The sequence below is a fragment of the Vitis riparia genome, chromosome 19, assembly GCF_004353265.1.
Source record: "Vitis riparia cultivar Riparia Gloire de Montpellier isolate 1030 chromosome 19, EGFV_Vit.rip_1.0, whole genome shotgun sequence".
Lineage (NCBI taxonomy): Eukaryota > Viridiplantae > Streptophyta > Magnoliopsida > Vitales > Vitaceae > Vitis > Vitis riparia.
The window spans coordinates 13,492,729-13,502,446 of NC_048449.1; positions in this window are offsets into that span (position 1 = coordinate 13,492,729).

The following is a 9,718-nucleotide window of genomic DNA, read 5'->3' on the forward strand; positions in this document are numbered from 1 at the left end:
ATACACACCTTCCATCCTGAGGTAGGACGTGTAGATACTTCCTCCCCTTTCTCATTCTGGATCATAGTGATTCCAGATTTCTTTAGAACTACTTGGGTGGGGCTCACCCACAAGCTATCTGAAATGGGATATATGATCCCGGCTTGAAGTAGCTTCAAAACTTCACCCCTCACCACCTCTTGCATGTGAGGATTCAACCTCCTCTGGGGCTACCTCACTGGTTTTGCATCTTTCTCCATGTAGATATGGTGGGTGCACACCAAAGGACTAATCCCTTTCAGATCAGAAATTTGCCATCCAATGGCTTTCTTGCATTTTTTGAGGACTCCCAAAAGACTATCCTCTTGATCACTTGTGAGATTTGAAGAGACCATCACTGGACATTTCTCATCTTCCTCCAAATATGCATACTTCAAATTAACAGGAAGTGGCTTCAAAACAAGCTTTGGAGGGTCCTCCATAGCTGCTCCTTGTGAGTCCTCCTTATTGAACAGTGGTAAGATCTCTTCCCGTCTCCTCCAAGGAGACATGATGGCTAGCACATCAGAGGGTTCAGGTAACCCTTCTTCAAGCACTTCAAGGCTTTCATTCAAGCTCTCTTCTAAGCTCTTGTCACAATGCTCTTCAACCAAGGTGTTGATCAGGCACACCTCCTCCAATCCTTCCTCTTCTTCTGGGTGAAGATGCCTCTTGCATAGATGGAATATGTTTAATTCCAAGGTCATGTTTCCAAATGTGAGCTGCATCACCCCATTTCTACAATTGATGATGGCATTGGAGGTAGCCAGGAAAGGTCTCCCAAGGATGATTGGCTCGTAATTGGCTTCCTTAACAGTGGGATTAGTATCAAGCACAACAAAATCCATGGGAGAGTAGAATTTGTCCACTTGAACTAGAACATCCTCTATCACCCCCCTTGGGATTTTGACTGACCTATCAGCTAAGGAGAGAGTGATGGTTGTGGGCTTCAATCCTCCAAGTCCCAGTTGCTTGTACACAGAGTATGGGAGCAAATTCACACTTGTCCCCAAGTCTAGCAAAGCTTTCTCCACAAGTGTCCCTCCAATGTTGACTGAAATGGTGGGGCAACCCGGATCTTTATACTTAACTGGAGACTTACTCTGAATGATAGCACTTACTTGCTCAGTGAGGAATGCATTCTTTGTCACATGTAACCCTCTCTTGACCGTGCACAAGTCCTTTAGAAACTTTGCATATGTGGGGACTTGCTTGATCATATCAAGTAAGGGTATATTCACCTTCACTTGTCTCAAGACTTCAAGAATTTCTGATGAATTCTTGATTTCCTTCTTTCCATGTAAAGCTTGAGGAAAAGGGGGAGGAATATGTTTCTTCATCATATCCTCTTTAATCACTATCCTTGGCTCTTCTTCAATGCTTGATTTGGATGCACTTTTCTTCCCACTCTCCTCTTCTTGGTTATTGCTCTCTTTAACCAAGGTTTTCTTTGACAAGAGTTCTTCATCTTGCCTCACCTTAGGCAAGGGTTGATCAACCTCCTTTCCACTCCTCAAAGTGATCACAGCTTTGACCTCCCTCAACTTTGAAGACTCCCCATCTTGGGTTTCAACTTCATGAACACTCCTTGGATTTTGGCTTGGTTGAGAGGGAAACTTTCCTTTCTCATTCGCTGTGTTGAGGTTGGTAAGCCTAGAGATGGAGTATTGAATATTATCTATCTTCTGATATAGATCATTTTGCATCCCATCCATTCTCTTATTTAGAGAACTCTCAACATTCTCAATCTTTTGGTGCAATTGGGAGTTGATTGCCCTTTGTTCACCCACAAAGTCATTCATGACTTTACTTAGGTTCGCAATGGCTTGCTCCACTGAAGAGGTTTGTTGAGGTGCTTGAGTTTGGGCTTGTGGTTGGTATGGAGGTGGTCTTGGTTTCCAAGAAAAATTTGGATGGTTTCTCCAGCTTGAATTATAGGTATTTCCATAAGGTGTATTGTTGTTAGGCCTAAATTTCCCCACAACATTGGCTTGATCACCTAACATCTCCCTCACAGCTAGCATGGTTGGGCACTCATCCACCACATGATCACATGATTGGCAAATGGTGCATGGCATGACATGGGCTTGGGTCTCGGAAATGGCTTGGACTTCATGCATTTTTTTCAACTCAAGTTCTTCCAACCTCCTTGCTATTGTTGCCACCTTAGCTTTCATGTCCATGCCTTCACTTAACATGTACATTCCACCCTTTGGATTTACAGGAGCTTTCATCCTTCCCAATTCCTTTGAGTTGGGCTCATCCCATCCTCTTGTTACCTCAGATACATAACTTAAAAAATCCTTGGCTTCTTTCGGATTGTTACTCATAAAATCTCCCCCACACATGGTTTCAAGAATTTGCTTCATGGAGGAAGACATCCCATCATAGAAATAGCTCACCAAGAGCCATGTATCAAAGCCATGATGAGGACAAGCATTGATGGCCTCCATATACCTTTCCCAACATTCATGGAACTTCTCATTTTCTTTTGCAGAAAAGTTTGAGATTTGTCTCTTCAACCCATTGGTCTTTTGGGTGGGGAAAATTTTCTTCAAAATTTCGGCCTGAAGATCAACCCAATTCCTTATGCTCCTTGGCCTTAAAGAATTAAGCCATATTTTTGCCTTGTCCTTCAAAGTGAAAGGAAATAGCTTGAGTCTCATCAATTCTATTGAAGCTCCTCCCTCTCTAAAGGTATTGCACACCTCCTCAAACTCCTTGATGTGGGCATATGGATTCTCACTCTCCATTCCATGGAAATTTGGTAGAAGGGGCACAATATGGGGCCTTATAATCAGCTGCTCAAGAGGAGGTACGATGCATGAGGGTGCACTCATCCTTGGTGGGTGCATTCTATCCCTCATGGATAGATATGCATTTGGATTACCCCCTTGACCGTGTTGAGAATTCTGATCCTCTTGTGGAGGGTCCATGATGTTTACACAGATATCCAACTCTGTGTCTTGAGGATTCTCAATCCTTACTAATCTTCCCTCTTGGTCCCGAATCCAATAGGGCCTGCACAAGTTACTACTTACTTGAAAACAAAACAAAGACAACAAAAACAAAAGAAAACTAGAAGAAAGTTAAGGTTAGAAAGAAAACAAAAGAAATTCTACAATTAAAAGAAAGGAAATGAAGTTAGTGAAAAAGGAATTCACCAAACTTGTGATGGAAATCACAAGTAGCCTCTAAAAGGTTGTATCACTGTATCGTGGCACCATCCCCGGCAACGGCGCCATTTGATTCCGTGTAAATCCAGTCGAGTCATTTAATAAAAAACATTTATAAAACCTATGACCTCATACTAGCGTAGCAAAGCTACTATAGTATAGTGGCTCTAGGGTCGAACTCTGGGATGGGTTTTCATTCTACCAGTGATATACTCAAGATTAGAAATTGAATTTAATGATTTCCTTTACCAAAAACTTAAAGTTTAAAAGAAAATAAAATTTGTTTTGAAAGTGTTTGAAACTAAATTAACATAAACTAATTAAAAATGGAAGAAAGAAAGTCTCCGGAGCTAAGGATTGCTAGGATCAAGTTCAGAATGCAAAGTGGAAAATTCCGGATTTTTCTCCTCGCATTGGGGATTTAACCTATAGTTATTTCCCAAACCGGTATAGGTTTAACAATGAAGATTTAATCCATAAAAAGTCAATAAAAATGATAGTCAAGGTCCATTAATGGCTTTAGACACTATGGGTCTTCACCTTGAACCACTTTCCAATGGCTCGTATATGATAACTAATGGACTGATATGGATCTAGCAATAAGCATCCACAGAGACCTGAAGCTTACCATGTATTGGCCATTCAAAGTGATTCTAAGGGATTTAAAGCAAAACTTTGGATTTAAAAGCCATTTATGAACTCCAACTACCTGTATTTAATGCATGAGAGTTTTCCACCTTTGCATCTGGACTTTTCACCTAGCTTTCTTCACTCCAAGAAACCAAAAGTTTAGCCTCTCATCCTCTGAGAAAACATCCTCAGAGGTTGTTTGGCTTCCAAGAAAAAGAAAATAGTAGAGAGAAAAGGGAAAACGAGAGAGCTCTGTATTTCACTAAGTGTAAAACATAACACATATGGTGAGAGGTGATTTCCACCCCTCTTATAGTCTTTACAAAAGTAAAGCTTGTGATTGGTTAGTTACAAGGATAAGAAAGGAAATTACATAAAAAAAAAAATACATAAGAAAAGATCTAAAGTGGAGTCGGCAAAAACAGAGGAAAATTCGCACCACGCATGGGCTGTGCGGATTTGGGAGGTGGTGTGCGAGTTTCACACACTATTCGCACAAGCTGAAGGTGCTGTGCGAATTTCGCACAAGCCTGGAGCAGTTGTCGTCCGAAGGCCATATCTTCCTCGTTTCAGCTCCAAATCGTACACGGTTTGAAGCGTTGGATTCTTGACTTCCTGAGATTTGAAATGGTATATATCATGTAGAAAATGGACTATGGGAAGCACTCCAAAAGTGCCAAAGAAGACTGCAGATGTTGTCCTCTGTTTTCCTCTTTGCTTCTCTTTGCTTTTCTCCTTTGGTTGGCTTGTCTTAATGATCCAAAAAGCTGTCAAAACACTAAAACTAGCCACAAATATGATTAGAAGTCATTGCTAGGTCCTTAACATGCCAATTGGAATAAAGATGGAGAATTACTACACAAAAGTGCTTAAAACATAATGACTTAAAGGTGTAAAATAACACTTTTTGGGTAGTAATCACCTATGAGAACTTAGGCAAGTCCTTTAAAGCTTTCATGAATATCTAGGTAGGGAGCATGACCAATTTATGCTAACCCATTTTGTATAGTTCATAGTTGAAAAACCAATGTGGACAATAGGTTCCTTGAATTACAAAGAGAAACACTAATTCATTGAAATTTATTTTCACCAGTTTTTTGTGACGTAATACCTATTTATCCTAAGGTTGGTTCATGGCCTATTAGCACCAACATTGATTCATTGGATTCTAGCTAGTTTTTTCCTTCATCATTTCCTTCTTCACACATACACTCTGTGGGGAATTGTTGAACGAGAGTGTGTATATGAGTGTTCATTATAATGAAAAAATGAAAAAAAAAATGTCAATCACACATTTGAAATGGATAAACACTTTTAGTGAGTACATTTAGTAACTCACTTTCTTATCCTTATAGGCTTAAGAAGAGTTAAGGGGAAGTCTCGCATGCCTAGGGACCTAATCTATTCTAGTTTGAATTTGGGGGGTTGGATATGCGACATGCATGTTTGTACACACATCTTGCACACGTGACACCCCCTCATCCCTCCCCCGTTACCCCATTGCATACGTTTATGAGTCCAACAACCTTTTGCAAAATGAAAACCAAATTGTTTTTAAAAAGTTTTAAGAATTTAAATTTGAATCATTCTGCTTAATGTTTATAGCGGATGAAAATTATTAAATTAATTTCTTCATCTTGATTGAGTTTTCAATTTAAAAATTTTAGTTAAATGAATTTGAATTAAAATTAAATTGATTTAATTAATTAGTTTGATTGTTTAGGCATCGTGGCTTTAACTATTCTGCTTTAATGGTTGTAGCTTATTAGGCTTTAAGGTTGTAGTTGTTTAACCTTTAAGACTTGTGATTATTTAAGAGAGTTCCCTGAGCCTATAAATTGAGAACCCTCTCAGCCTTTTTTTTCATCGTTACCAACTTACATTACTCTGTCATCTCTCTCATTTTACCACTACAATCAGTCCTCCTAGTTAGCCTCTACTTCTATAGCAACCACTACACCACCAGTCTTGTGTTCATCCTTGTCACTAAACCACTATTGTAACACCAAAAAACTATTGCATCCTATTTGTAGTCTATTCACCCTTTTTTTCTAGAAAAATTCCTTTACCTTCAAGTTGTACTATTCCTTGCCAAAGGTGTTCACTAAAAGCAAGGTTTTTTATTATTAAATCCTAGAGGTAGGTCGTTGGTTCTCTTCTACATCAAGTTTTGATACTCAAGAAGGGTAGATCTACTTTAAGGACAGTGTTGTCACACCTTAGCCAAATTAGATTAGTGACCTAATTTGAACTTCTTTTCATGTTTGTTTTTTTTCAAACTTGCTCAATTTTATCTTAGTCTCATTCTTTAAGACCTATTTTTATAACAATTATTAGTCACATGAGCTAGTGTTATGTTATTTTCCTTATTATATTATAAAAATAACTGATTAAAGGGGATGAAAATACCTCATATTTATAAATCTAGCCTCCTTCATTTTGTCTTGAAAATTAACCTATTTTTGACATAAATGTCCCTCAAATATTGATTATTCACATGTGTATTTTAAAAGAAAAAGTTATTTTTGTAAGAAAAAAGTGAGGGCACTTTTTTTTATCCAAAATGGGTATTTTTTTAAGGTTAAAAAAAGTTAAGGGTTAGATTTACAAAATAAGGAAAATTTCATCCCTTTTAATCAAATAGTCTTATATTATATGGTGTTATGTGTTGTATGTTATTATATATGAAATTATTAATATACGTTTTATGATAAGCATGTTGCTTCTTCTCGTTCTATAGTGTAAGAGCATAATGAAACTATAACAAAGTAAAACCATTATGTCCACAAAGTCTATATATTCGATAAACACACATAAGGAAATAAGGAAAGTAGGAAAAAGGAGAAAAAGTAAAAATAAAATAAAATAAAATAAAAAGAATAAATTCCCTTAATATATTGCTCCAAACCCATTTTATAACTCATTTTAAGCTTTTTACATAAAAATTAAATAATTTAAAAACATATAAATTTATAATTAAAATGATATTTATTTTTTTATATTTGCTATGATAAAATTAACTATAAAAAATATTTTTTTTTTATATTTTTTTCTTCCTTCAATATTTTTTTTCCTTGAAATCAAACATAATGTACGTAATACATTATTGTGTAATATTATTATATCTTATGTGACATACATTAAATTCCTGCTTGTAACTGTCCAAAATTCACAATATTGAAGACAAAATGTAATAAAAGTAGGGCTTCCAAACTAGTGATCCTCGCTTAATGAGCATGAAAGCTTCAAACTGCAATGTTTTAATTACATGTGAGTTTTTTCAAATCTCAAAGAACATCAAATACCAATTTAGTATTAGGCCATCTACTATTGAATGATTGGCGTTTCAATTACCATGGATTGGAAAAATATCACATCAGCCCACATATTGGTCCACACCTGTGGTAGCAAAATGTCTCATTTCCTACATTGGAATTTCGTGCCTTTTTTTAACTTCTACAACAACTTTAAAAAATAATTCTTAAAAAATAGTAGTTGGAAAAATATTGATAGATTTATGGCACTTTTTGTCATGTCCAAGGTGTCTTTTGAAGAGACATCTTCCATAATTTTCAAATCCATAATATATGCTTAAAAGAATTGAATTTAAACTATAGGTGTCTCTTGAAGAGACACCTTCTACAATTCCAGAAAATTGGATATATACTAAAGGTGTCTTTTGAAAAAACACTTTTCACAATTCCACAAAACCTAATATAGACTAAAGGTGTCTCTTCAAGAGACACCTTCCACAATTTTCAAATCCATACACTTCAAATAATTGAATTTAAACTAAAGCTATCTCTTGAAGAGATACTTTTTACAATTCCAAAAAATTGGATTTATACTAAATATATCTCTTGAAAAGACACTTTCCACAATTCCACAAAATCCAATACATACTAAAGATATCTTTTCAAGAGACACCTTCCATAATTTCACAAAATTTAATTTATATTACAAGTGTCTCTTGAATTTGATTTTATATTGAAGATGTCTCTTTAAGAAACACCTTTCACAATTTTCAAATCCATGATATACACTTAAAAGAATTGAATTTAAACTAAAGATGTCTCTTGAAGAAACACCTTCTACAATTCTAGAAATTGGATTTATACTAAAGGTGTCTCTTGAAAAGACACTTTCCACAATTCCACGAAATCCAATATATATTAAAGTGTCTCTTGAAGAAATACCTTCCACAATTTCACAAATTTTAATTTATACTACAAGTGTCTCTTGAATTTGATTTTATATTGAAGGTGTATTTTCAAGAGACACATTCTACAATTCTAAAAAATTTGGTTTTATACTAAAGGTGTCTCTTAAAGAGACATCTTTTATAATTTCACAAAATCCAACATATACTAAAGGCGTCTCTTCAAGAGACACCTTCCACAATTTCACAAATTTTAATTTATATTACAAATGTCTCTTGAATTTGATTTTATAAGAGACACCTTCTATACTTCCAAAAAAAAAATTGGATTTGTACTAACGGTGTCTCTTGAAGAGACATTTTCCACAATTCCACAAATTTCAATATATACTAAAGGTGTCTTGATTTTTAATTTTAATTTTAATTTCTACCTTTCACAATTTCACAAATTCTGATTTATACTACAAATGTCTTTTGAATTTGATTTTATATAGAAAGTGTCTTTTGAAGATACATTTTGAGACACCTTTAATATAAATCCATTTTTTTTTTAATTATAGAAAGTGTCTCTTCAAGAGATACTTTCAATATAAAATAAAATTCAAGAGACACTTGTAGTATAAATTAAAATTTGTGAAATTGTGAAAGATGTCTCTTCAAGTGACACCTTTAATATATATTAGATTATGTGGAATTATGGAATTTGTCTCTTGAAGAGACACCTTTAATATAAATCCAACTTTTTTGGAATTGTAGAAGGTGTCTCTTCAAAGACACCTTTAATATATAATCAAATTCAAGAGACACTTGTACTATAAATTAAAATTTGTAAAATTGTTGAAGGTGTCTCTTGAAAAGGCACCTTTAATATATATTAGATTTTGTGGAATTAGTATAAATCTAATTTCTTTTTCTTTTTTTTTTTTTAATTGTAGAAGTCATCTCTTCAAGAGACACGTTCAATGTAAAATCAATTTAAAGGGATGGGAAATGGGTTTGCATAAAAAAATTTCAAATATAAAATATTTTTTTCCACCTTTGCATCCTATGTGTCCAAAAGTAATGAAGAATTGAAATTATTTTCCAAGGTATTTTAAAAAATAATTTCTAAAAAATACGTACATTTATAAAAAAATCCTAGAATTTTGTGTCAAATTTACACTCTTCCCAAAAATATAGGTTTATTTGATTAAAAGATAATTGAAAACCCAAATTTCCAAATTTAACCCTTTATATATTTTTTTTACCTTTTTTTTTTTTTTTTTTATTTTATAAAAATGCCTTTAAATAAAGAAGGGTATTTATGTTAAAAATGAGTTGCTATTCAATGTAAAAATATTGAGAGACTTAGGTGATTTATTTTTTTTAACTTAATTTCAAATAAAAACTTAGTACTAAATAGTGTTTAATAATGTTAAGTATTAAGTTGCTTATTTCTTTAATATTTTATTTCTATTATGTACGAAGAAGTAAAAATAAAAAATAAAAAAAAAAAGGAAAGAAAGAAAGAAAGTAAACTAGGTTTACTTTAGTTATGATTGTTATATTTAACATTAAAAAAAATCTAAAATTTTAGCTTTTTATTATTTAGTCAAAAAATTTAAGAAATAAGCAATAAGTCAAAAAAAAGTGAAGAAAAAATTTATCCAAAATCAAGTTACTTTTAACAAAAAATTTTTTAAATAAACAACATCTTAGATTTAGAAATTTAGGAGTTATTTCATCTTTTTAACCA